Below are 6,000 nucleotides of genomic sequence, written 5' to 3'. Positions count from 1 at the left end.
AAGAGGTAGTAAACACTTTCATTCTTAAAATACTATTCATTATATATAATTTATAAAAAAATATTTTTTATTTCTAAAACTTGAACTTAAAATATTTTAATTAAATTAAGATACCTTATTATCTTAACTAATTTTTTATACACATTTAATAATAAAAGACTGAATTAATTGGTACATTAGCACCTAATAATACACTAATATTTATAATTTGAAACTAAAATTATATATAAATACTAAAAAAATTAAATCTGTATACGAAAAGTATGTTTATATAAAACAACAGAAACATAATTCACAATTTTTTCTTTCTTTCTTTTTAAAATAATTGAATTTGTTATATATTTTTTAATTTAATTTTGATATAATGTTAGATGAAAGATTTTATGCATCTGTTTAATTTATGTATTGTAATTAAAATATTTTTCTATTACTATTTCTAAAAATAAAAAATATATTCTAATTAGTAAATTAATGAATTTATTTTAAAATTTTATACGCAACATAAGTACATATAATAGAACAAAAGATAAAAAATAAGTAATAAAAATGAATAAATCGAAAATAAAATAAAATATATAAAGTCATGAAGAAAATAAAATATTAGATTAATATCTAAACTATAATTGTTTGAATTAAAATTTGCAATTAAAAATTTCAAAAAGAGAAAACAATGAAATTAAAAGATACGTAGAGTCATAGAGAGCTATGTTAAAAAAACATAAAGAATTTAAAATTTATTTCTTAATGAAGAAAAAATGACCACTAGATAAGAAATAGAAAAAGACGATTAAAAATATAAAAATAAGAACAGAATTTAAGAAAATAAAAGAGCGATGACCCAAAAACTAAATTTAATTAGATTAAATAATAGTCAAAATAATAAAAAAATAAAAAAAATTTAAAATTTTGACGAATTGAATTTATTTTATTTTTAATGGGAGAGAAACATGGAGTATAACCGGGTTATGGGAGTGTAGGGGGTTTCATGCGGGTGTGACGGCTGTGATAGAGAAATCGGACGGTCCGATTAGGGACTGAGCAAGTACACAAATCGGACCGTCCGATTTGCGTTCACCAGCCACGCGTCAAACATGCATGCACCCGAGTCCCTCCTGCTTGTATACAATCCCAACTGAATATCCTAATCCATCCTTTCACTTTCGTTCCAATCTTCATTCTCCAACCCCACTTTCACTACTCTCCATTGATGAAATAAAATTGGATCTTTGAAGAAAAAAAAATTAGATCACTAGCCTTTAACAATACTAAGAAGAAGGAGAATAAAAAACGTTAATCGTCCAGAATTCCACATTACTAATTATCTTGATCATCCTAATTATATAAGTTTTTATTTTTAAATATTTTGATTTAATTAAAATAATAGTTATAATGTTAGAGATTAGTAGTTTATTATAGTGATAATGTTAGATATTAATGTAGTAATAATTTTTAAATGTTTTAATTTAATTAAAATAATAGTGATAATTTTAAAAATTAGTAGTAATATAGTGATAATGTTAGAGATTAATATAATAATAATTTTTATTAAGATTTATGGATATATGATAATAAATTAATTATTGTTATTAATAGATTGTAGTAATAATTTTTATTAAAATGTGTAGGTATGATAATAAAATAATTAATATTAATTGTTATTAATAAATTTATTGTAGTAATAATTTTTATTAAGATTATACGTGTGATAATAAATTAATTATTATAAGTTGTTATCAATATAGTAATAATTTTTATTAAGATTACACATGTGATAATAAATAAATTAATTAGTATTAATTTTTAGTAATAAATTTATTGTAGTCATAATTTTTATTGAGATCTAGGTATGATAATAAAATAATTATTATGAGTATAATATAGAAGATATATAAAAATAATTGAGTTAATTATTTTTATTATGAGTATAATATAGATATTCAATAAAGGATTAATGATTTATTAATATGTGTTGTTAGAATAGAATAGAATAGTTATTTGAGATTGTTTNAGTTATTATTATAAAATAATTTGGTTTTAGACATTAGAATATATAATTTTAATGTATCTAAAAATAATTAGATTTATATTTAAGATTCGTTTAAGACTTATTGATAATTATTAGATTGAAAAAAAATATAGATGTGAATTTTTTGTAAAATAGAGTTAGTGTATTTTGAATAGTTAATAACATAGTTGTTAACATGAGTATGTTTTATTAGTTAAGTGATAATGAAAATTTAATTCTGTTAAATTTACTTTGTTAATTAAATAAGGTTATATTTGTTTAATGTATGTGGTCTATGGCTATATTTTGTAGGGTTTATGGATGTCGCAATGTGACCACTATATATTGCCGAATCTGTATAACCAAATTGTGGAGAGACATTTACGGGAGATTGGCTTTTAACACGTTTCCTAAATTAGAATTGCCCGATGTCAGTCGGCATTAGTTAATGCTTTGATCGAGAGATGATGCCCTGAGACTCACACATTCTATTTTTCAGTTGGTGAGTATGCTGTGACGCTAGAGAACGTAGCAATAATTCTTGGTCTTTTGACGAATGGTCTGCCAGTTACAGGACTGACACTCAGTAGTTATGAGGCGTTAGAGGCTGAATGATTGGATCAGTTTGGTGTTGCACCTAGAAAGATAGGGTGTAGCGGAAGTTTCATCAAGTTGACGTAGTTTCGAAGACTGAAAGATCGTTTAGTGTTGGTTGACGATATTCACATTCAGAGGTATGTGAAGTGTCACATAATTTTATTATTTGGGACCGTTATGTTTGGAGATAAGTCTGGGGCAAGGGTGCATTGAAAGTTTCTGCCGTTAAGCCGTAACTTTGTTGGGATCATACAATTTAGTTGGCCGGACCTGCACTTGCACCACCACGTTGACGATATCTGCTACGGTTGTGACCTTCGACCCCGCATTGCTTACATCGCCCAGGATCACGCAACATCCGAATGTCCATCTCATTCAAGAAACGGGTCATCCTTGGCCGACCTTTAGATACCCGTCTGAGGAACGGATTACCTACGAATCGAGGTCTATGATAAACAGGCCATGTTGTGGAATTCCCTAGTGGCCTAAACCTAGCTCTGTATACTCTATGAACTTGATCCATTTTGTAAACATTATGAACATACAGTTACCAATCTAGCCGCTGATTTGCACAACAAGCAAACACATGTTGACACAGAAGTCGATCTACCTGGAATTCACCAAGTCACACCGTTGTTGACGTAGATCCACTGCATACTCAATCCCACTGGGACACTCAGGCACTTCGAATACCTCATTCTATCTGTCAAAGCAACTAACTTGGATGTTATCTGCTGCCTGCTGATTCGCATGCAATTTGGAGGTCACAAGCTCAGAGAACACATGTCCTGCATTAATATGAGCCTTAACCTCGACTCTTTTTCAAGTGAACAATTCATTAAGCCTGTAAAATGTTGTCTTAACAAGTGCAGTGACTGAAAGATTCTGCATCCCTTTCAGTACCGAGTTGATGCATTCCACTAGATTAGTGGTTATATGACCCCACCTGTATCCCCCATCAAATGCCAAAGCATACTGCTCACGTGAAATTCGATCCAACCAGTTGGTATAAGTCTCACCCCACTCGCGTAAATGCTGATAACGTGTGCCGTACTCGCGAACCGTTCTCGAATATCCTGTCAATAAAAAAAGACCAACTATAAACAATATTCATAATTAATAACTGGGTTTAAAAATAACTATAATAGTAACTATGATACCAATAATGACGATAAGCTTCTGCAGATACAGAGCCTTGAACTTCCTCAAGAAGTTGGACTCTATGTGTCTAATACAAAACATGTGAAAAGTTTTGGGAGGAGACTAAGATCCATTACTATGAGCAATAGTTGACCTAATGGATTCATGCCGATCGGATATAAGGCCCACACCATCACGTGTCACCACATATTGTCACAAGTTACTAAGAAAAAAGTGCCAAGTATCAGATGTCTCTCCCTCTACTATCGCAAATGTAATAGGCACGATATTGTTATTGCCATCTTGTGAAACTGCAACCAACAAACAAACCTTATATTTTCCATACAAATGAGTTCATCTACCTGTACTATTGGCTTGCAATGTCTAAATGCTCTAATACAAGGGTAATAACTCCAGAAGACTCAGTGTAGTACACGAATATTAGAAACCAAGTCATCTCCTTGGTACGCAGGCATTGTTTCAAAATGAACGACTGTTGATGGCTCCTTGTGACATATGGCCTCAAACTATATGGGAAAAGCTTTGTACGAAGCTTCCCAACCTCCAAAAATTAACTCCGCTGCCTTCTGTTTTGTCAACCATGCTTTAGGATAACTTATGGTGTAGTTAAACATCGACTGTACTTCCGCAATCACTGACTTCACCTTTATAGATGGGTCAACTTCTACCAATGGCTTTTTTGCTTTTGCAATTGTGTTTGAATCTAACTTCGAATGATCTTGAGAAATGGTGGTCCTAGTACAGGTGTGACTACCATTGTACCTCTTTATCTTCCAACAGGACTTCCTGGATATTTTGCTAACCCTGATCAGCCAATCACAACCTGTGCCGTACTAGGTACATTTAGCATAGAATGTTATTGGTTCTGACTCATGTACCCGATAATCTACACCTCTACAGATTGTATAATCTTTCATCGTCTTAATTACTGCCTCCCTAGAACTGAATTTCATTCCCACAGTGAATTCACCATCCGTCACAATAGGTAGCTCTGCTGCAATCACGCCACAAAATTTATATTTTCATAAATAATTCTTAAATACGTGTCTCATTAATAAATCTATGATCTGTAAATCAAGAATAAATTATGTAAAAATTAATAAATTAATCAATTAGGTCATCAAATGCTATTTAATAAATAAATAATCACACAAGAATGCGAAATACTAAATTTCTCGACATACATATTTACTTGATAATTAAAAACTAAACAATTACTAATTATATGCTATATTTTACCTATTTACCATTGTCTTAAATATTTGTCTCAAACCCAAAACCTATGTATAAATCATAATTTAAAATTACTACATACCTGCATTTATATATTGAGGAAATTTCGGTGCATGCATGGCCTCCAAATCCAATGATCGCATGAAAGTCGGCCCCTCAAATGGCTGCTGATTTGTTAGTGTATTTGCCACATCTGCCACATCTGTCACCATAGTATCGTCAACTTGATCTTTATTTTCACCCGGATCAACGACCTCATAGTTACTTTCAAATCCTTCCTCGCTATCACTGTTGTAATCTTCCAATAAAATATCTCGGTTTGCTGCAGACTGCTCGAACTCAATATACAGTTCGATGAATGATATTCGGGACCGACTTTCAAGATACATTGAAAACATTTCTTGCATGCCCGCTTCATCGGTCACGTATTTCGTTTGAAATTGAACGAACCCACCAAATACAAATATAGGATATCTGTATAGAATACATGATACTCTCCTAGATATTTGAGAATCCATCTTCTCACAAATCACACATTTTAAATCTTCAAATAACAGTGTGAATGGAATTATAATATCTAATGGATTTTCACACACAAATTTCACTCCTTCAGATGTTTGTAATAAAATTTGACCATAAGAATACACTTTTAACATCACTATATCATCCATGATAATAGAGAAAAAGAGAAAGAGCAGAAATGAGCTTCAGAGATTTGAAGAGAAGAGTGTGAGAAGAAGAAGATAAAGTGGATAGCTCAATTATGGAGTTGGTATATATAAAATTGAAATCGGATTGTCCGACCGCTTTCTTGATGGTTCAATTTTTTATGAAAACTAAAATCGGACAATCCAATTAGTGGCACGTCCCGCCAAAAAATGTTTTTTGCGAGAAATCGGTGGGTCCGATGTCATGGTCCAACAAACATTTTGTCCTGCACATTAGAAATCGTTGGGTCCGATTTTTTTGGACAAAAAAAAATTTGAACTCTCCATATATGAAAT

This window comes from Arachis duranensis, chromosome 4 (genome assembly GCF_000817695.3).
Source record: "Arachis duranensis cultivar V14167 chromosome 4, aradu.V14167.gnm2.J7QH, whole genome shotgun sequence".
NCBI classification, from domain to species: Eukaryota; Viridiplantae; Streptophyta; class Magnoliopsida; order Fabales; family Fabaceae; genus Arachis; species Arachis duranensis.
Note: the sequence above shows the minus strand (reverse complement) of the source record.